The following is a 25018-nucleotide window of genomic DNA, read 5'->3' as shown; positions in this document are numbered from 1 at the left end:
TCTTTTATATCATTGGACTATATATGCTTGTTTATTCCTCATGTGAAAAAGATGCATTGAATCATTCAATGATTAATTTTGGATTTTTTTAACAGCTCCAAACCTTCTCCTTACACCTTCATATTTTTTAATTCCACCAATATTCTTAAAAGTACACTGGAGAGTATGATGTTTATTTTTTATTTTTTTAATTACAGTGAACGTTGGTAGTTGAAGTAAACTTTATGATGTTTTTATTCATGATGATTGTGTTTTCGTTTGTTTTTTTTCTTTCTTTTTTTAAAACCACAAAATTCAGGGAAAAAAAACAAGCTAGATGAAAAATAAAATACAAAACACAAAAGAAAAAAATTATTTTCATACTGAAAAACGTTGAATACAATAAATTTCCTTCCAATTTTCTCATCTCAAATGATGAAATTACTATTTCAAATGTTGTCATTGTTGACAAAAAATGTAGCAGTTTAAAGAGATAAATAGGAGTGAGAAGATGCAATTGAAGTTATTTAAAAAATTATATTTTATTTAAAATTTTTTAAATTTTTTAAAAATTTAAAACCAACTTTTAGCAATTAATACGAAAATAGATATAGATTTATATGGAGGAGGTGGTGGGAGAATTTTCCCTTAATATTTCCATCAATTAGTATTAATCATTCTCTCCAAACTCAATATTAAGAATTTAATTAGGAGAATATGGAATAATGGGCTTTATAAACATATCGGGGGCGAGCCCATTAATTGAGTCTATCAAAAAAAGTATTCCAAAAAATAAATTAATAACATAATAATATATGGATGTTTCTTTCTGCACCGCGAACAAATTTCTCCCTGCACCATATTTTCTTCACATCCATATTTTTCTCTCACTTTACAAAGTTATATTTGGACTTATTCACAAAAAACTACAGAAGAATACAACTAAATAAATTCAATTATTTAAGTTAGAGAATCACTAAATTAACTTTACTTTTGTCTTTACATATTATTGATGACATTATTAAAAAAAATCACTTTAGATGGTTCTTGAATGGTGGTGAGTTGATCAAGGAACGAGGAGAATAAATATTAGGTGAGATTGTGGATCATACTTGAACATGTTTGCAAAATCATCTATTGTATATAAAGCACTTTTTTTATAAACACAGAAAAAAAAAATTGTGAAATAGAAACTAATTGCAAATATTAAAATAATTAATTATTATATCAAAAATAAAAAATTTAAAATAAAGTTTCTAAAACAAATTTTCCAAATTACTGTAAAGAAGGCAAATATTACTCAATTATTGAGTTTTACTGTGTGTTAAAATAGAACACGTGCAAAGAGGGAATTTTCTTTTATAAAAAAAAGAATTAAACTATCAATGACGTCAGAAATTTGTTGGAAATTCTTTTAAGGGTGAGTCATATCAGTAAAGAGATAAACATATTAATTTGAAAACTCAAAATAATAATATTCTAATTATAATTTTTAATTTAAAAATTTAATATATATTATTTATTAAAATTTGCGGTTAATCTGGTAAAAGTAATGTCATGGTAAAGATTAAGGACAGTAAGAGTTTTTAAACTATCTTTAAAATTGAGTACAAACAAAATTATATGGTTTTTTTAAAAATAAATAAAAAGAAAATAGAAGGAATAAGAATGAGTTAGATAAAATTTTATATTATTCATGATAATAATTCTTGAATAATACAACTCAAAGGTGAAATAACAAGGTCCCATTCATAAAACAAAATCTGCTAATAAGCTTATTTATAAGGGTAGAAAAGGTGCACAAAAACAAATTTCACTTAAACAAGAACACACAACGAGGCATGCAGATAACATGCGAGACATGTTGAAAAGTAAAAACATAACAAAGAAAGAAAACCACGATGCGTTTAGATAGAAACACTGTTAGGGATTCCTCTAAAAGTCATCCCTGGTTCACTGGTAGGAAGAAGCAAAGTGTAGGGCAATTTTATTGGTCCAGTTCGGTTTTTAAGTTCTTTGTTATGGTTTCTTTCAGAGATGTCACTCTCAATCTCTTTTAGCTGTTCTGTAAATGTTTTGAACAAGTCTTTTGCATCTTGATCAGCAGTCCAGTCCAAAGTGTCCCTTTGTCCAAGATATACCTCATCTGAATAATGCGTTGATAATAACTCCAGCACTGAAAGATCAATAACTGTCTGGTACTTTGGAGTAATTGTTTTCAGAAAAGCTTCTTGGGGATTCTTGCCAATCTCATCATACTCTCGAGTTCCTCGTTCCGGGATCCATCTGCGGCTTTGTGTAGGACGGTTCAGCATATAACCTCCATAAGGATACTGTCCAAAATTAACAGCAGCATGAAGAGCTGAACCAATCCATATAATGGTAGTCAGAGTTTCAACCAGCTCTTCAGAAGTCTGCAGTTTTGGCCATTGTGCAGGTTTTAAGTCAGGGTGACCTTTCTCCTTAACTTCCTTCCACCATGTTTGCAATTCAGTATCTTGTTCAACTGCACCATCATCTGAATAATAGAGAGAGACGTACTTTTGTACCCACAACTTAATAGCATTCCATATTTCTAGTCCATCAACAGCATAAGGATAGTCCTTTATCAAAAGTCTAAGGCCATGAGGGGCAGAGTTATCCTTAACAGCCATTCCTCTAAATTAGTCAAAAGTAAAAAAAAAAAAAAAAAAGTTATTTTGATAACAAGGCTACCTCAACTTTTGCCATAATTGGAGACATTGATGTTTCTAATTTAATACGTTTAATTTACCTTTTGATGAGATCGTTTGGTAATGCTTGGTCAGTGAAAACCCAATTCTTGTATACAGCAGAAGACATCTCCATAGAATACGGTCCAGGCAAAAAAGTTTGCTCTATAATGCCACCTGCATTAATTAGAGCTTTCCTAGCAAGTGTATTGATATTTATGGTGTCACGAAAGTGAGGAAAAAGAAGTTTATAAATGGGGTGAAGTACACTGAGGTTTCTGTGTGTTGCTATGACAAATGGCTCAATCACTGCATGAGTATTTAACCTGTGACAGACACCAGGAATGTTACAACATTAAATTTATAGAGTAAACATGTTTGCATATGTATGTTGCTAGCTAGCACATGGAGTTCTTACCAGTGGCTTACGAGTTCATGATAGTTGGTGTCATTTACAACAACATGAGCTTTGGCCAATTGCCAAATTGTACTTTCAACACCTCTGTCTGCAGGCAACACCGTAAAGCTCCCCAAATAACGATCTCCACATTGATGTGGCTTGCTTAATTCAATAGCAAGTGGTTTCAATGTTCCATCATCTTTCAAGAACAAGAATGTCCTGGTGGCGTAAGCCTTTGCAGAAGGAAGCTCATTTATCTTTGTCAAATACGACATGAATGCGTCACTGTAATCTAATATGAACAATCTCTCATAGGCCATTGCCTGTTCCACAAATTTAATTTCAGTGATCACTTTGTTAATTTCATATACCTCTTAATCACATCCATACTATAAAATAATATTTCCAAATCAAAGTATTTAAAGAAATTTTGAACTACTTTGTATTTCTAAGATATCAAGTTGTTTCATTAAGTACGTTTATATTATCACCTCATCTACTTTGAGCTTATTCATGTTGATCTCCAACTGTTCTTTTGTTATTGTACTGGGTTGAATACAGTTGCAAAGTAGCTTATATGGCGATATGATATCTTCCAGCTGCCATTAATAAATATGTCCAATAATCAGAAAGAAAGGGCAAGACAATAGAATAATTCAACATGAGATATTTGCACTTACTTTAAGACGGCGAATTACAACAGGGTTTACACCCGCAATCATCTCTCTTGCAAATTCTTCATCGGTCATCCATGCAAACTTGCTTTCTATATAAAATTAAAAGAAAGAAAATAAAACTAACAAATGGTGTAATGTGTGGAAGTAGTTACGTTGGAGTGGGAAGAGACTAAGTTACCTTGGATTAGATAAGGTTGTGGGAACTCAAGGACATTTGGATTGCGAGTGATAGATATAGGCAGATTAAGGCCACCTTCATACATTTTCTGCACTTCTTCGAAGCCATTAAATTCGTTTGTTGTGGTCTTTAAGTATAAAGACAGGAGCAAGGGTTGGACTCTTTCAAAAGTTTTTTTCCCGAATTCAAGGAATTCTTTAGCCTTCTCGTGACTGAAATGTTCATCTCTTGGAATATAACTAACGTTGGCTGGTTCCTCGTATTCCTCACCTGTCAAGACATAAATTAAGCACAGACACAGTTTTTATCATCAAGAATTCAAACTTTTAGACCATGTAAGTAAAACATGATAAAATTTTACTCACCATTCTTGTCATTGCGGATGAGTTTTCCCCCAGTTCTAGTCCTACGAGGATAGGGATACTTATGGCCTCCAAGAACTGGGTGTTCCTGTGGTCCATCGCTGTCTAGAAAGCCCAGATCATTATACACTTCATATTCATAAATCCTATCCCATTTCTCAAGCTTTCCATTTCCATTTCCCCTTAAACTCTTCAACTCCTCTTCTCTGTACCTTCGTAATGCCACTGGTGTCCCTTCACCAGGAAGATATGGCTGCAATACATAGTTTTTCACAAAGATATAGTTTTCTCGTTTACATTAAGAATTAAAATAACAATGCTCGTGGTTTGACTTACAATGTTGGCAAAGAAAATGCGATCCGTTTTGTAACACTTATGGTTGTAAACCCACGAGTTACACACAAAGTGAATATTGTTTTGGTCGTGTTGAGGATATTCAAGAGTGACACTAACAAGTAAGAACTCATCATTCATTCGGTTTGTTACGTAGAATGCTCCAGGAATTCCCATTTCATTATCATCCCATTCAAAATAAATGTCGAATTCCTCCTCTTTGCCCCCCAAGTTTCGTAACACAGAAGCCTTATTCTCCAAATAGCTTTCCTTTCCAACTTTCCCAGCCACATTTTTTGCTGCAAGATGAAAACGATTCAAAATCCAAATATAATGAGAAAAGTTTTATAGTGATAAGAAAGAGAAAGAGAGAAGACTAACTGTTATGTGACTTAGTACGACTAATCAACTTGAAAGACACAGATTTAGTGATATCATATTCGACTGAATTGTCAATTAGCTTGATGCCAGTGCTAATGAGATCCTTGGCACTGGTTAGGGCTTCAACCAGTCTATTCTGCATCAACACCACCCTCCCCTTCACCAACTTTCCCCCTATTGAACTCATTGCTATAGCAACGATAATTTCTTATGAAACTCAGATATTTCAGACTACTGAGTTGTGAGGAAGCTAAGGCTGTAATCTCAGCTATTTATACACCATACTATGTGATGCTTCTATTAATTATAGTATAATCGTTGATCTAATATGATAACAAATATCTTTGTATTAATAAAACCATGTTGTGAAGAGTGTGTTTTTACTGTGTGTGCAGTGTCAAGGTATCAGGCTCTATTATTATATCTGTGAGAAACTACATGAGTATATACATACAGAACTCAGACTACATAAATCATTTATACATTATGTTTAACAAACCTATTTTTTTACAATAAAAAATTAAGAGAAAATTTCAGACATGTCATAATCCTCATTATATATAAGCCAAGACTTCCTAACGGATTAAAACAAAACAGCATTATACATTGCATAGAGAACCATGACATGATTCCTAACACAAACAAATCACACCCCACATAAACCTAATTTTATTTATTTTATGGTTGTCAATTAATGAAAGTAAATGGTGTGAACAGAAGACTTTTATGAAATTGAACAATGTTTTTTTTATAACAAGTTGCTTCTATATAGCTTGCATAAATTGAATATTCCTAAAACATGTCGAACATGAAATGAAATATGGATTAGGACGTACAGACACGAAAATAATGTTTTGAGATACAGTGCACTAAAATGATTATGTATAGTGCCAGATAAGCACACTGTTCCTATTTTTTTAATTCATATACAAACCATTTCCAAAAAACGTCTGGTTTCCCTCATGGTGGGAAGCGGATAAATGTGGATAAGGAGATCAATGGATTTAGAAAGATAGTAATTCAAGGTCAAATCAACATACACTATTATAAAAGATGAGACACTGGGGGATGATGCAGATATGTATGAGGGGTTATGGAGAATCAAAGCACAACCATCTGCTCAAATAACAACTTGGAGGGTTCCGGGAGATAAGATTGCATCTAAAGTGAATCTCAAAAGGAGGGGCATTAGTTTAGTTGAAACTACTTGTAGTATGTGCATGGAGGAAGAGGAAACAATGTCACATAAAGTTGCTTGGCTTTTATAGTCCAAGTGATATGAGTGAGTGAATTTGGTATCCAAAGATTATTGGGAGTCAAACAAGCATTTCTTATTGTTTAAGATGATGAATATCAGTGAAGCAGTTAAACAATGAAAAAGAAGATGGATTTCTCAAACTGCACAAAGATCAATGTTTTACTGCCACCTTTTGCACAAAGATAAATAAAAAAAACTATAATCTCATGTATTTATACCCCAAACTATGTAATGCTTCTATTATATTATAACAGTAGATCTAGTATGATAATAAATATCTTTGTATTAATAATAAAATCTAAAAATTATTTGGTTGTGAATTAATGAAAGTAAATGGTGTGAACAGAGTATTTTCATGAAATTGAAAAATGTTTTTTTATAAAAAGTTGCTTGTATATAGTTTACATAATTGAATATTCCATAAACATGTCGGACACTATGAAGTATGGATTAGGACTTATAGACACGAAAATAGTGTTTTGTGAGATACAGTGCACTAAAATTATTATGTTATGCCTAGAAAAGCACGTTCTTCCCGTTTTTTTAATTCATACAAACAGTTTTAAATTTTGTACTATATAATCAATACTACAAGAAAAACAATAACCATAATTTAGGACCTTATTTAAAATATCGAAAGGGATTTTTATTAATAAAAGTCGTTTTGATGTACTTGACCAAACTTTCAATGCACCCATCATTATCTTTAATAATAATTTCTTTATTTATTCCTTAACAGGTACCTTCGTTTACTTACATAATAATAGAAACATCATAAATAAGTAAAAATATAATATTAGAGCTTAATAAAATACTGTATTATGTTAAAATAAATATTAATCAGGTAAAAATATCTAATGTATTCTTTTTTGTAATATAATAGAGAGAATATAATTTTCCTGCGTTAAAAAATATTTTATTACAATAAAAATGTCATATTTTGTTGAATCATTAAATATAACCCACGTCTCCCATACAAAAATAAAAACACAAAAGTACCTTCAAGACAACACCAACTAGAAACAACATAAAAAAACAAAAGTGAATGCATACCTACCGAAGGTTCTAATCATTAGTTAGAGAATGAAAAACTCACTGATAGTACTTTTAAGGAAATCCAAGACTAAACATTTACCTGTACCAAGGAGAAAACTTTAGAAAGATCAACCACCCCTCCATTAAATAAGCAATTATTCGTATGTCTCCAAATCTCGTTTACCAACGCGGTCCAAAAATTATCCAAAATTAGATTAACAAAGGTAGATGCGTCAAATAATTTAAACTGCTCGAAATGTGAAGCAGTGGTAAGAAAATCTATCGAACTCACTCTTAACTAAGCGTAACAAAGATTTCAAACTAGCCAAACAACTTTGAGCTGAAGAACATGACTTGTCGACTCCTATGACACCCTGCACAAGAAATAAAGGTAGCTCTCGACCTCAACCCCTCATCTTTCTAAATTGACCTCAGAAATAATCTTGTTTTCAATCACCCTTCAGATTGTGACGTGAGCTGGATGAAGAACCTTAATCTTCGAAAATAAATTGTAAGCAAACTTTAGTGAATTGGGCTGTATATGGTCGTTTATTACTCCTGTGAAAGAGATGCATTAAATCATTTAAGGATTGATTTTGTTTTTTTTAAGGGTTCAAATGTCTTTTATTCTTTTTTTATTTTATTTTCAAAATTAATAACTAAATCCCATTCATAGCCTCTTAATATCTCCATCGATAAGTATTAATTATTCTCTCCAAACTCTAATATTAAGAATTTAATTAAGGGAAGTGGAATCATGAACTTTATAACATATCGGGGCAACCATTAAATTGGCTTGAGTCCATTATACTGAGTCTACCAAAAAAACCCACTCCAAAACAATAATCAAAACATATTTTCTTTTATAATCTTTGTTGGTTGATTTATTTTAAGACAATGGAATATAAGTTTTATGGCGATTTGCTCTTAGAAAACCTGCATTTTATCTCGATGACATTGCATCTTGTCACGGTGTGTCTGTATCTTATCATGGTGCTGGTGATCTGGTGGAAGTTAAATGAGTTGTGTTGCATGCTAGTGATGAAATGATGGATGTTGATCTAGTTTTCATATGAGCTTTGAGAGCATCAAGAAAATGAGTCCATCTCATAAGATAATAATGTTGACGCGATAGTTTGTCTTCTAGTGAGTACTATAAGTGATGTGATCCGAGAATAGTTTTACCTAGACTTCACGATTAACATTAAAATGTTTTTACTAAAGGTAAATTAGAATCATATTATGTTCGATTGAATTGTCAATTAGCTTGATGTCAGTGCCAATGAGATCATTGGCGCTGGTTAGGGCTTGAACCAGTCTATTCTGAACCAACACCACCCTCCCCTTCACCAACTTTCACCACTATTGAACTCATTCCTATAGCAAGGGTAATTTCTTATTGAACTCATTCCTATAGCAAGGATAATTTCTTATGAATCTCAGATATTTCAGACTACTGAGTTGTGAGGAAGCTAAGCCTGTAATCTCAGCTATTTATACACCATACTATGTGATGCTTCTATTAATTATAGTATAATCTTTGATCTAATATGATAACAAATATCTTTGTATTAATAAAACCATGTTGTGAAGAGTGTGCTTTTACTGTGTGCAGTGTCAAGGTATCAGGCTCTATTATTATATCTATTATTATATCTGTGAGAGACTACATGAGTATATACATACAGAACTCAGACTACATAAATCATTTAAACATTATGATAGAGATCCCACATCAACTAGAGATAAGGGTTTATGGAATTAAGTTAGGCTTAAAGTCCACTTTCTTAATATGGTATCAGAACCATTTCAATCATATCCTAACAAGTATTTGTTGAATTTATCAGACCACCACCTGATTAGACTTAAAGTCCACTTTTTTTAATACATTATGTTTAGCAAACCTATTTTTTCCAAGTTAAGAGAACAGACAAAATTTCAGAAATGTCGCAATCCTACAGTATATAAGCCAAAACTTCCTGACGGATTAAAACAAAACAGCAGCATATTTCAGAAATGTCGCAATCCTCACAGTTTATAATACAAAACTTACTAACGGATTAAAAAAAAACTGCAGAAAACTGCAGGATACATTGCATAGAGAACATGAAATGAATCCTAACACAAACAAAACACACCCCACATAGAGAAGCACGTGGTTCCCATGTTTTTAATTCATATATACAGACAATTTTAAATTTGTACTATATAATCAATATTACAAGAAAAACGACAACCATAATTTAGAACCTTATTTAAAATATCAAAATAGTTTTTTATTAATAAAATTTATTACAAAGTGAACTTTAAGCCTAATTCAATCCCATAAAATCGGTTCAATGAGATGAGGTTTACACCCACTTATATACTAAAAAATGCTCTAATCTCTAGGCAACGTGTGATCTTCAACAATGTACATGACCAAACTTTCAATGTGCACCTGCATTTAATAAAAAAATTCTTTTTTATTCCTTAACAGGTACCTTCATTTACTTACATAACAATAGAAACATCGTAAATAAGTAAAAATATAATATTAGAGCTTAATAAAATACTGTGTTACGTTAAAATAAATATTAATCAGCTAAAAATATCTAATGTATTTTTTTAATATAATAGCGAGAATATAATTTTCCTGAGTTAAAATCTTTTCCCTGGCTTCATTGGACTGTATATGGTTGTTTTTACACAAACCACTAAATTTAATCCAAACACACACCTTCAATTATCCAAGGGTGAGGATTTCTTCGACATCTACTTTTCTGTTCTAGAAAACAATCTTATTAAAGATATGTTTGAATATAACCTTTTTTTTAAAATTATTTTTACTAGAAATATAAGAAAATATTATTAAATTGCTTGAAAAAATCTTGTAATTAACTAAGACTTCGAATTTTATTCTATATCTTTTATCACGCATTCTCTAGAAAAGGCATGGATAGAAAAATTATCCTATGCAGAGAATTAATAACTATAATTAGAATTTTAGCACTAGTGCATAGTGCATAGAAGTCATTAAACACCGGTTTTTCGAGTTTTTAGACATCGATTTTGTAATCGTAATCTATCAGTACATAGTCTATATTTTAAAATAATATAGATAGTGGTTTCAAATCATCATTTATAAGACACATCTAGACGGTGGTTTTGGTGTAAAACTGCTGTCTATATCTTTTCCTGAGACTTTTTTTTAGTTCACATGATTGAGATATAGACAACGATTTTGGCTAAAACTGTAGTTTATACTATATTTTTTAAGGCGTTTTTTGTAGCAATTACTGTCTATTATGGAATTTTGTTTTTACTTAATTTTGTTTTATGTATTTTCTCCTCTTAATTAACCTGTTTATTTAAAAATCCAACCAAATACATAAATTCAGACACATTCTTTCAAATAATCAAATTATATGTATTGCTAAATATATTACAAACACTAATACATATTCCTATCTATCTAATTCCTATACATTAGAACCTATACTATTCATTAGCTATTCTAGAGTTACAGTAATTAACGAAATATGTGGTCCAAACATTTCTCACATAATCTTTTTTTTTTATCAGCAATAAAAAATAAATAAATGGGAACCACTTCAGGGGTGGTCCAACCCTTATACATAAAGAGCTAGCGTCTTACCAACCTCCAACCAAGGAACACCTTCTAACTTAAAAGGAACAACCAAAGCAACTCAAGAAAGCATTAAACAACTAGCCTCATACAATCCATTGGGTTCAAAACCCAGTTGGGGTACGTAAAGGAATTACAACAGGACTTTGCAAAAATCCAAGACCAAACATTTACCTGTACTAGTGCAAATACCTCGAGCGCATCTACCACGCCCCTGTCGAAGGTCACCGAGTTCCTATGTTTCCAAATTCCACTCACAACACCAACCCAAATCGCCCCCCAAACGTCATTAACCACATCAGAAGCCGAACACAACCTGAATTGTTGGAAGTTTACCAAAGGGTCCTTGTGAATAACAAACGACACTCCAAGCCACTCAAAACAAAGGCACCACACCCGCCAGGTAAACTCGCAGACGGAAAATAGATGACAGGACGACTCTTCCACCTTCCCACACAAACCACACACCAGATTCTCTACCACCACCCCTCGCCTTTCCAAATTTACCCTAGTAGCAATCTTATTCTCCATCACCCTTCAAGCAGTGACCAAAGCGGAAGGCAAAGCTTTGCACCTCCACAACTTACTGTAAACTGGAGAAACCTCCCCAACTCTACCATTCCTAACTTGAAAATAGGCTGAGTTAACCGTAAAAGTATGAAACCCCCTGCCTTCCAAATCCAACAATCTGCCTTCCCTGATTCCAACTTCGCCCCTTGTAGTAACTGAAAGAACTGCTCCACCAGAGGTTTCTCCCATTCGAAAAAGGGTATACGCCATACAAAGTGCCACACCCAAACACCATCAATCCAATTCCCTAGTTCAGCCACCTTTGCACCTTTTGTCACACTAAGAGAGAAAATTCTCGGGAAAACACTATTTAACGCTCCACAACTCAACCAACTGTCCTCCCAAAAAAGGATAGCCCTCCCCTTACCAACTTCCCACTCAAACCCATCTTCAAAACTTCTTCCCCAACCCTCTGAAGCCCACACCTCCTTCAAATCTTTCCACCAAAGAGAGCCCCTACCAACTTTACCTTCCTCTTTCAAGCTTCTCCACCCAACTTTATCTTTCTCACATAATCTAGTACTTCCAAAGGTAGTAGGTTCTCATTCGTAAAAGTTGCATTACAAAATAAGTTCAAATTAGTGTTAAGATACATATACTTTTTATTATAAAGAATAATTTAAATATTATTACCTGCTCTCAATCTTTTCGAATGCCTACTCTTATAATGGTAACCATCCATTACATAACGTAGTAGTCACACTCGTAGCCTCTCGGTTGTTTATTACACTACAATTCAATAGAAACTAAAAGTTAATATTGATATTTTGATAAACAATGAAAAGAGGAAGACAAAAATTACAAACTTTAGGTTCAATCATGTTAGCTTTTGATAATTTGCACTGGATCAACCTCTGAGTATGTTATATCTACGTCATGCCTTGACTATTAGAAGAAACCTTGTTAGTAGACGTTTAAGTATTGTACGCAAGTAGGTTCATAATGTAATTATGCTTCAATTATTTTCTTGAGATGTGTGGATGGCTTCTCGTGTGAACAAAATCATACAACAACGTTATTAACTACAAATAACACAAGTAACTGTCAGTAATCCTTGCATCATCCATGAAAACAATTAGTAAATATTTAAAACATGAAATACTAATAATTGACTACTTATAATTGAACTTACTCATTAATATAAGGACAAAGATATATGTGTTTTCCCTCTTCAATCAAAATATTGGTGATGTATGACTGAATTTTAGCTTTCTTTTCTCCAATTGGGTTAATGAAATAGGGATCCAAGAATCCATAGACATCTTGATTCCCGTCATTAATAAAAACTCCAGAAAAATACCTACATGTTATTAGTTAAAGCATAATCAATAATTTAACATAAAGTAAATTGAAATATAGGTGAAAGATACTTACATCATAAAAATTTGAACGATAATTATATTGAGCTCCATGTTTCGAGATGCAAACTCTAACACTTATGACATGTATATGTATAAAGGAATGTCAGTGTTTCTTCCAAAATAAAGTGTCATCCCACGAAACCTCTAGTGGGTTTATACCTACAGCCTTAGCAACTGATAATAAAGAAGCTATAGGATTGTCAATGGTAATCAGAAGCTTCTTTTGTGGACTTGATTTTCGACGAGGTTTCTACAAAATAAAAAGCATTTGTATTAAATTAAGTATAATACATAAATATAAATAATATAATCAAATTAAATTCTTAGCGGGGGTTCTGGAATAACTCGAAGGAGGTGTCTGAGCCAGGGTATGAATTACCTCGACCATAGTAGTTACCTCATTTGTAGGTAGATGAACACAAACATCAACTCGTACTTTGTCCATCGTCACTTCACCACATAAGGGGGAAATGCACGTTATGTAAGGTAGTGTCCCCTTCAAAGACTTTTTTGATGGCCACCACCCGAGGAATGATGTCGTCCACTAGAAGTAACTCACATTGGCTTATCTGGCCAATGACATCCTCTGATGTTGTAGGATCTGCACAACTCCCTTTTATGCTCCTGAGAGTGGGAGCCACAAATGACTCAACTCAAAGTAAGAAAAGAAGATTTATGATGTTTCTCCTTGTCGACTACCTCCTCTAGGGTTTTCTATCTCTTTCTATTTTGCCAATGATGTCTAGGGTTATGTCTCATGTCTTCTATTTAACCTAATTGGGTTTGGGTTAAGTGAGATCTCACTTAAGCGAGTTTTATGAGAAAATGCCGAATTTCACTAGAGTGAATTCTCTTAAATAAGTCTTGGAGTTCCTTTGGAGAATAAAAAAACAAACTTTGTTGTCAAACTTGCTTAAGCGAGCCTTGGAAAAGTTTGAAGGAGTTTTCAATCTTCTAACTTTGTCTTTAACTTGTTTATTCCCCTTTAGCTCTTTTATCTCCATTTGTCTCTAGAATCCTAAAATTAACATAAATTTGGAAATAAATCGTTCACATTCATCTTATAATCCAAAAATATGTAAAAATGTTCAAATCCCTAAATTATGGGTTGAATTATAAATATTTTATCAATTAAAATTCATAAGTGTCTATATTTTTATATGAAATATTACTGAATTATGCTTTATGCTCAATCCTCTCTTCTTACCAATTCATCCAACTCTATATTGAACTCCTTATCTACAACAGTAGATGGTCTTACTTCATCTACTAGACGACCCAGACAAATAAAACCTGAGCAAAACACAAAATAAACTCAAATTTTCTTTATTTATTCCTATAACAGATACCTTAATTTACTTACATAATAATAGAAACATCATAAATAAGTAAAAACATAATATTCACTACAAGAAAATCATCAAATAGAAACCAATTTTTAGAAACTAAAATAATTAGTTACAATAGTAACTAAATTAGAGACCATTTTAGAAACTAAATAAAAAATTGGTTTCTAAATTACTTTCTATCATTGTTAAATAGTTTTTAAATTGGTATCTAATTAGCAACCAAGGTTTTAACTACCAATTATTTAGTTTCTAAATTTGGTTTCTAAAAGCTTGGTTGATAATTAGATACCAATTTAGAAACTATTTAGCAATAATAGAAACTAATTTAGAAACCAAAATTTTGTTTAGTTTCTAAAATTGTCTCTAATTTAGTTACTATTACAACTAATTATTTTGGTCTTTACAAATTGGTTTCTATTTCATGATTTTCTTGTAGTGAACTTGAAAAACACAGATTTAGTGATATTATCGACAAAAGAGTTAATTAGCTTGAGGCCAGTGCCACTGAGAGCCTTAGGGTTGGTTAGGGTTTCATCGGTTAGGGTTTCAACCAGAGTCTTCCGAATCAACACCACCTTCCCCTTCTCCACTATTAAACTCGTTGCTATAGCAATGATAATTTCTTATGAATCTCAGATATTTCAGACTACTGAGTTGTGAGAAAGCTAAGGTTGTAATATCAGTCACCTGGATTTATGCAGTGGCTGTTGCATATGTAGGTTGCCTAGGCACTCATTTGCTGCATAATTATACAGGAAGACTTGGTTTCTAGTGTTGTGGTCCTGCTGTTTGCTGGTTTTGCTAGCATGCATATGATAATAAGTTTTAGATTGCAGTCCAAAGTCGGTGAAGTATATTTCTTCTTTTCTGATTGGTGTCTTGAGTTATTAATTTTTACGAAGTCTCTAAAATTTAATAGGAGATTTAGTTGATGAATAGAGGAGTGGTGTTAGTTTTATTGCTTTATCAATTATTGTTTAAGAGATTATATTTAAGGTTTATGTTTTTGTAATGAGGTTGCAGGGAAACAAACTTAGATTGATATTTTGTATAAGAGTTAAGATATTTCTGAAATATCTTTTATTTATTCATTCGTGTTTTTTTATTGATAAAAAGATTTTAAAATCTTCTCATATAATACTTTCAAGAAAATCATAAAATAGAAACCAATTTTATTAACAAAAAATAATTAGTTGCTATAGTGACTAAATTAGAGACCATTTTGGGACTAAATTTTTTTTTGGTTTCTAAATTAGTTTATATTATTGTTAAATAGTTTCTAAATTGATATCTAATTAGCAACCAAGGTTTTTGCTACCAAATTTAGAATCTAAATAATTAGTAGCTAATTAGATACCAATTTAGAAACTATTTAACAATAATATAAACTAATTTAGAAACCAATTTTTGTTTAGTTTCTAGAATGGTCTCTAATTTGATTACTATTGCAACTTGATCTCTAAAAATTGGTTTCTATTTGATTGTTTTCTTGTAGGATTTTGAAATGTTTTTATTTTATTTTATTTTTTATAATAAATAAAACTGTAATCTCAAGTATTTATAGAGTCAAACTATGTGATATTTATAATCATGATATGATATGATAATAAGTATCTTTGTATTAATAATAAAACTCTTTTTTTTTTCTCAATGAAAGTAAATGGTGTGAACAGAATACTTTCATGAAATTGAAAAATGTTTTTTTTATAACAAGTTGCTTCTATATAGTTTACATAATTGAATATTCCAAAAACATGTCCAACACTAAATGGAGTATGGATTAGGACGTGCAGAGAAGAAAATAGTGTTTTGTGAGACAGAGTGCACTAAAATTATTGAGAAAGGATATTTGATAATTATTTGATGTGATTTAGATATAAATATATACAATAAAGAATAAATTTATAATTAAATGATATAAAAAAAATATTAAAATAATAACATTGAGATTGTAATGTGGTTGTATAGAAAAATAGGATTATCAATATATCATTATTCCAAATTATTGTTATGCCTAGAAAAGCACGTTCTTCCCATATTTTTAATTGAAAAATGTTTTATTGACACCCTCTATCACTAACACATACTTGACACCGTTTGCATGACATTAATTAACGCTGCAGACGTGATATTTGGTGAGGATGTGACACTAACTCTATATTATAATATATGACCCGTAGCACACGCAAAACTGGTTACCCGTGTGTTTGTAAGTGGTTACTTATGTAACACACGTAAAACTGGTTACCTGTGTGTGTAAGTGGTTACTTATGTGACGTTTATAAAAATTTAATTTTTTTAATAAGAATCATAGATTACATCGATTAGATGACTTAACCGGTGTAATAACCCTACCAAAACTACTCAGCCACAGGTTCCTTCACATATACTGACGCACGCAAAACTGGTTACCCGTGTGTTTATAAGTGGTTACCTATGTGATGTTTATGGTCACCCACTCTTAATGAAAAAAAATCAATTTTTTTAGTAAAAACCATATATTACATCGATTAGATGGCTTAACCAATGTAGGTTTCTCCACATATACTGATAGACACAAAACTGGTTACTCGTGTGTCTGTAAGTGGTTACCTATGTGACGTTTATGGTCACTCACTCTTCATGAAAAAAATCATTTTTTTTAATAAAAACCATATATTACATCGGTTAGATGGCTTAACCAATGTAAAAATCATATATAACATCGGTTAGATGGCTTAACCGATGTAGGTTTCTCCACATATATTGGCACACACAAAACTGGTTACCCGTGTGTCTGTAAGTGGTTACCTATGTGACGTTTATAACACACCCACTCTTTTATGAAAATAAATTCAATTTTGAGTATGTAATATGAGTCATTCTGAGTACAAAAATATATTACATTGGTTATTTCTAAGAACCGATGTAATATATTCTTTTTTACACTATTTTGAAGCTCGCGTAGTTCATTTGCGCACAATCTCACTCTGTCACGTCATTGCCACGTCTGCAGCGTCAAATGTGTGTTACTGTGGATGTCAATATATCAGGACACTTTTTAATTCAAACAAACAGTTTTAAATTTGTACTAAATAATCAATATTACAAGAAAATCAATAACCATAATTTAGGATTTTAAATTTGTACTAAATAATCAATATTACAAGAAAAACAATAACCATAATTTAGGACCTTATTTAAAATATAAAAAAGGATTTTTATTAATAAAAGTCGTTTTGATGTACCAAACTTTCAATGCACCCATTATTATCTTTAATACAAATTTCTTTATTTATTCCTTAACAGGAATCTTCGTTTACTTACATAATAATAATAGAAACATCATAAATAAGTAAAAATATAATATTAGAGCTTAATAAAATACTGTATTATGTTAAAATAAATATTAATCAGGTAAAAATATCTAATGTATTTTTTTTTTGTTATATAATAGAGTATAATTTTTCTGGATTACAAAAATATTTATTACAATCAAAATTTCATATTTTGTTGAATCATTCACTATTACGAAGTGGACTTTAAGCCTAACTCAACCCCATACAACCGGCTCATAAGGTTGAGGTTTGCACCCACTTATATACAATGAAAGACTCTAATCTCTAGTCGATGTGAGATCACCAACATTCACTTTAAGAAAATCATTAAATAAAAATCAATTTTAGAGAAAAAATAATTAGTTGTTATATTAACTAAATTAGATATTATTTTAGAGACTATTTTTTTTTAATTTCTAAATTAGTTTCTATTATTGATAAATATTTCTAAATCGATATTTAATTAATTATAAAAAAATTTCTATCAAATTTAGAATTTAAATAAATTGTAGTTAAAATGGTAGCTAATCAGATACCAATTTAGAAACTATTTATCAATAATAAAAACTAATTTAAAAATTAATAATTTATTTAATTTTTAAAATAATATTTAATTTAGTTAATATAACAACTAATTATTTTTTGTATCTAAAATTTATTTTTATTTAATTTTTTTAGTAGTGATTAAATATAACAAATGATTAATATTTGTGAGAGTAAAAAATTGTCAGGACTGAAGAAAGAATTTGGAGAAATTTTTAGAATACAAACAGATTTTCTTTTAACATTTCATATATATTTATATTAGCCATAGAATGGTCCAATTCTCTTTTTCGTGGCTTGTCTTATATCATTGGACTGTATATGGTTGTTTATAGATGCATTAAATCATTGAAGGATTCATTTTGGGTTTTTTTAAGGGTTCAGATTTTTTTTATTCTTTTGTTATATTTAGAATTAATAAATAACTCCCATTCATAGCTTCTTAATATCTCCATCGATTAGTATTAATCATTCTCTCCAAACTCTCATAATGTGGAATCATGCACTTTATAACATATCGGGCGAGACCATTAAATTGGGTTAAAGTTTTGAGTATCATTACACAAAGGAATTGGAGTATATGTAATATAGATACGGACACTGACACGATATTAATACAGATCACATAGAGATACGTATAATCTCTCAAATGTAGAATACGGAGGACATGAATTTATACATTATATAATTTTAAATTATATAAATTGAAAATAAATATTTATGTGCAAAAGTATGTTTCAGATTCTTTAGGGAGCAGAAAAATATTTTTCATGATTGATTAAAAGAATTTGTTCCTTATTATAAAAATTTATACAATAAATTTGAGTTTTTAGAGAATTATTATATTTATACCTTTTAAAATTGTGTTAGAATAGTGCTAGAATTTTCAAAAATCTAACAAATATTTTTTGAATTGAACACTTAACTAACAAATGTCCTACGAGTGTCTCGTGTGTCCGACATGAATACGTCGTTTAAGAAAAGTGTCTCATATATTGGAGTACAAACTGCGTGAGACATTATGTATTATATAACCCAACTTTAAAAGATTAAAGACTTCATCTTTCTTTATAATTTAAAAATGAACATTCTTTTTTAAAGGTGATTTATGGATGATATGTATAAGAAAATGATAAAAAAATGGTAAGAAGAGATGTTTCTTGTTTTGTTATGTGTATTGTTACACCACTTCATGTATAGAAAATATATAGGGGGTTTCTCTCCCCAAATTACCATATAATTAGGTAGGGATACTAATCATGAGATTTTATAATTATTAAATTAATTACATATAATTAGGTACAATATCGTATAATATTGCATACAATAATTATAGTATTATAGTACACATCAAAAGCAAGTGTTACTAATTTTAATGACAAATCACTAATGCAAAACAAACATACAAACATACAACAAGAATCAGAGTTGAGCTATTTTATTTTATATGAGTGGTAAACGAAAGCAATCAAAAGCACCAAACAATATTGATTTATGAAATAAAAATATAAAATAAATAATAAGTACGTGACAAAAAATAGATAGCATAAATAAAAAGTATCTTCAGAAAATAAATATGTAAAATATGATAATATTTTAAAAAAATATATTTAAGTATAATTTAAATATATTTTTAATTTATGTGATTTTTTATTATTTAAATACAAAAATTTAATTTTAGTTCTTGAAATTAAGTATTGAGAGTCGCTACTGTTAATAATTTAAGTAAGTATTGAAAACCGTTACAGTTAATTTTTGAATATTTGATTAAATATAATTTAATTATGTTTTTAGTTTATGCCAACCATGAGGAACAGAGTCTTAACCGTCAACTCGGTAACGATTCTATCCATTCGAATCCCACCCGAAACATCTATTCTTTTCTTTTTTGCAATCTAATGGATTTGGTTGGCTTCCAATTTTGATTTCTTTGTAGCCAACAAAATCCCAAATCACTAAATCCCAAATTCCAAATCACAAATTCCAAATCAGAACACATAAAGTGATATTTTTCATGAATTAAAGGCAAAGTTTTATCGAGGATTCAAATTCGAAAATCCAAAGGAGATTCCAAGACTCATAATTAGAAAAGTATTTAAAAAAAGGTGCTATCCTCCATCAGCATCAGTTGAAAATTCAAGAACGAAGTTTGAATCTTCGGAAATTTTATTAAAAAATTGGACCGTGCACTAACATTCAGACTTCTTATGATCATTTCCAATGATGCACTTTTATCGGGTAAGTTTTTTTTCTGTTAAAACCCTAAACTTTTTTTTATGGTGTTATTCTCATCATTGCATCAAAGAACAAAAAACACTGAACCTAAAGATATTTAGATATGCATAAATGAATAAAATAAAAAAATAAATTCATACATTGTATTTTTATCTATTACTTTATAATTGAAAAAAAAAAAACTTACTTGTTGATTTTGTGAATCTGAAACAATACTACAGAAAACAAAAAAGAGGTGAACAGGAAAATATGCAATTTTGAAATGTTCCCGAATCTCATTTTGTAATGTTTAATTTTAAATTTAAGATATAAAATAAAATTAAAACGGTTCTTAAAATAAAATTAACTAAAAATATAAAGATAAAATTAGAAAAAATAAAAGGGTGATGATATTTTGACATCCCACTCCACTTTACACCCACAACAAAATATTAATATTTATAATAAAATAATTTTAAAAAAATATCTTTAATGAAAATATAAATAAAATATAAAATGTTAAAATAATTTTAAAAATTAAAAAAATTAAAAATGATTAAAATATTAATATTTAGTGGGGTGTGGGGTGGACGAAGTGTCAAAAAACCATTTTCCAAAATAAAATAACAATTAAAACCCTTTATATTTTTGTACTTTCTTCATTTACGAAATTTTTTAAGAAACAGCGATGCATGATCAACGGTTAATTAACAAATCGTCAGTTGGCGCATGTGTTAGTATAAAACTATAACATTTCAAATTAGATTTCCTTTCATCTTCTTTTTGTTCGTCTGCATCTACTGCTTTAGTGTGCGTTTCTTTCATTGTTTAGCTTTGATTGGAGAAAAAATGAAAGAGATGTATGACTGCTTTAGTGTGCGTTTCTTTCATTGTTTAGCTTTGATTGGAGAAAAAGATGAAAGAGATGTATGACTGGGAAGAGGACTTCATTTCCTCGTTTTCATCGTATCATAAAAACTTCGATTATAGTGAGTTTGAGGAATTCAATTCACTCAATATTAAAATGAATAGTAGGAATTTTATAACCTTTTACATCTACTAAAAAAAAAAAACCACTTTACAAAGAAATTCAAAAGCAACTAATCCATAAGACTAAATATTTATTGATTAAAAAAATATCTAAATATAAAAAAAATGTAAAATGTTAAAATAATTTTGAAAATTAAAAAAATAAAAAATGATTAAAATATTAATATTTAGTGGGATGTAGGGTGGAACAAGTGTCAAAAAAACCATTTTTCAAAATAAAATAACAATTAAAACCCTTTTGTATTTTTGTACTTTCTTAACAAATCGTACAAAGTTCGTTGGTCAGTTGGCCAACGAACTTGTAATTCGTTGTCATTCACTAGGTACTCTGTTCTTTCCTTTTTTTCTTTAAAGTTAACCCTTTGTAATTTTTTTTTTTTTCTGTTTTGTTTGCTAATTTGCTGGAATGTCGCAAAGATTTATAGGCTGTTTTTTAGTTTTTATGTTTTTTTTGCACCTTCTTTATAAAATTATTTTTTCTACGAACTATTTTAATATAAACAAACACGAATTACTTTGCGCAAATTATTTTTAATGTGATTCTTATAACACCAACACGGCTTACGTTCACGAAGAAGAAGAGGAGCTCAATGGGTTCGATTAATGAGTCTGAATCTCCCCTTTATTCTTACATCACTTTATCTATAGGAAATAGGAAATATATAGAGTTTCTCTGTCCAAATTACAATCTAATTAGGTAGGAATACTAATCATGAGATTCTATAATTATTAAATTAATTGCATATAATTGGGTACAATATCGTACAATATTGCATACAATAATTGCATATAATTTGATAATTATTATTTCCTTAATACTCCCCTTGTGTAGTAGCGTCAAAAACCGTTCCTTGCTCAGTGCCTTTGTAAAAATATCTGCGAGTTGATATTGTGTCGGTACATACGAAGGACTGATTATCCCATCTTGTAATTTTTCTCGCATAATGTGACCGTCTATCTCAATGTGTTTTGTGCGTTTATGAAATACGGGGTTTGCTGCTATATGTAATGCCGCTTGATTATCACAGAAAAGTTGAGTTGGCAAGTTACATGACACCTTTAAATACGGCAACACATATCGCAACCAAACTATCTCTAAACAAGTATTGGTCATAGCGCGGTATTCTGCTTCTGTTGATGATCTTGATACGTTTGTCTGTTTTTTTTTTTTACTTCCATGAGATAATAGAAGAACCAATAAAAATGCAATACCCAGATACTGATCTCCGAGTTGTCTAACAACCTCCCCAGTCTGAGTCGCAATAAACTATCAATGTCATATTGTTTTTGGATGGCAATAGCAATCCTTGTCTTGGTGACCCTTTGATGTACTTTAGGACTCGAATTGCGGCATCCCAATGAGGTTTTCGTGGATCTGTATATATTGACTTAGGGTCCGAACCCCGAAAATGCTATGTCAGGCCGAGTAACCGTGAGGTATATCAGTCATCCCACGAGTCGCCTGTATTTGACTGAATCCTTTAATATTGTTCCATTGGAAATTTTGTTTGGACGAGCACTTGTGAGTCCCGTATCCTGCAAAATATCAAGCGCATATTTTCTTTGGGACATGTAAATACCAGTTTTGGAACGGGAAAATTCAATCCCTAGAAAATATTTTAGGTCTCCAAGATCTTTAATGGCGAAATTGTTGTAATAGAAAATCTTTAACTGAATTTCTGTCAAATCATTTCATGTCAAAAGAATATCATCCACATTAATCAAAAGGAAAAGGACAGTAAATGATGAGTTATTCTGTCTTGTGAATAGAGAGTAATCGGTCTTGGACTGTTGAAATCCTAGAGATTTAATCACATGAGAAAATGTTGAAAACCATGTTTGAGATGCTTGTTTGAGGCCATAAAGGGATTTGTTGAGTTGACATACAATGTTCTCCCCTGTCGATGATGCCGGGTAACAAGTCCATGTAAATAATTTCATGCAATGTGTCATGTAAGAAGGCATTTTGCACATCTAGCTGGGTGAGTAAACCAATTTCTGGCTGCTGCAATGGTGAGGAGACACCTCAAAGTTGTTAATTTTGTTGTTGGTGAAAAAGTTTCAGAATAGTTGACACCTTCAATCTGAGTGACCCATTTGCGACAAGGCGCGCCTTATATCTGTCGACGCTACCATGAGATGGGCGCAGTTGAGTCTGTGGGCAGATTAACATTTGAAATAAATGATGATGAAGTGTGTGTGAAAAATTGTGAATCAGATGCAATGTGATCGGTTGCTCCGCTATCCAAAATCCATGGTTTCGTAAAAGTAGAATTAGAAGAGAAGTTATGGGCATGCAGAGCTAACAAACGTGTCACTTTTACCGTTATTGTTGAGCGAGTAAATAGCCTTTGCCAATTGCTGAATTTGCTCGGCACGAAGCCTTGTACGAGGTTTCTATCAAATTCGTTAGTGATGCCTTCTTTGTCAGACATGATTTTATTTAGGGAATAAAAATGGAGAGACGGTCAGTCACCAAGATATAAGAAATGATAAAAAATGGTAAGAAGAAGAGATGTTTCTTATTTTATTATGTGTATTGTTACATCACTTCATGTATATAGGGTTTCTCTCCCCAAATTACAATCTAATTAGGTAGGAATACTAATCAATCATGAAATTCTATAATCATTAAATTAATTGCATATAATTGGATACAATATCGTACAATATTGCATACAATAATTACATATAATTTGATAATTATAATTTCTTTAATAATATGTTTTGGAAATATTTCCCAACAGGTTTTTCAGAATTTATAAAACACAACTTCTAGAATAATATATTTAGGAACAAAATTTTGGAATAAATTTTATAAAATATATAAATACATTCTGGATTTGCATAACAAAATTTCTATAACAATTTTTAAAAAAAATATATGAGATATTTTTCAAAATAAAATTTATAAAATAAACTTTTCAAAATATATGAGATACATTCTACGACAGAATTTTTAGAATAAAATTTCTAAATAAGCTTCCTAATTCCTATCTCTCTTTCCTCCTCCTCTTAAAGATTATAATGGACAACAACAATGTGGTGTAGTGGATATTTCAGTCTTTTTCTCTTAATATAAGAGTACTCTCAGTAATTATAGGGTGTAGGAAACAGAAGGTAATATTAATTGCAGAAGGATAAGTCCAAATGAAAAGCGGGTTCAAAGAGAGGGTTCCTCTTCTTTTCCATTTTCTTTTCTTATCATTACAAGAAAAACTTGATTTAACTTCCAAATTTTTGCGTGGGCCATTTGCGAACGCTACTCTCGTCGGTCAAAATGAGTAAAAGCCCACGCAAAATTTACGATGCAAAACGGACGCATATATTGATTTATTTTTTTATTTTATTTTTTTTTTGCGTCGGCCGCGGCCCATGCATAGACGTCGGTTTTGCGTCGGCCGCGGCCCACGCATATGCGTCCGTTTTGCGTTGCCCACAGAACCCACGCATATGCATTCGCTATAGCCCACACATGTTTAGAATTTTAAAATTTAAATATTTTTAATGTATAATAAATATTTAAATATTTAATTCTTTATTATATTTATTTTAGAATTTCTTTAATGTTATAATAAATTATTTAATTTATCAATTTTGAATATAAATTAATTAAATTAGATTTATTAAATTAAATAAGTGTTTGATTTAAAATTAATTGAGTAAAATAAA

General features: G+C 30.6%; 1 pseudogene; it reads right to left on the bottom strand.

The window, feature by feature from the left end:
* LOC137818079 (uncharacterized) overlaps window positions 1-25018 on the bottom strand; it is a 59704-nt pseudogene that overhangs the window by 7779 nt on the left and 26907 nt on the right.

This window comes from Phaseolus vulgaris, chromosome 10, assembly GCF_000499845.2.
Source record: "Phaseolus vulgaris cultivar G19833 chromosome 10, P. vulgaris v2.0, whole genome shotgun sequence".
Taxonomy (NCBI): domain Eukaryota; kingdom Viridiplantae; phylum Streptophyta; class Magnoliopsida; order Fabales; family Fabaceae; genus Phaseolus; species Phaseolus vulgaris.
Note: the sequence above shows the minus strand (reverse complement) of the source record. Positions and strands in the feature narration are given on the sequence as shown.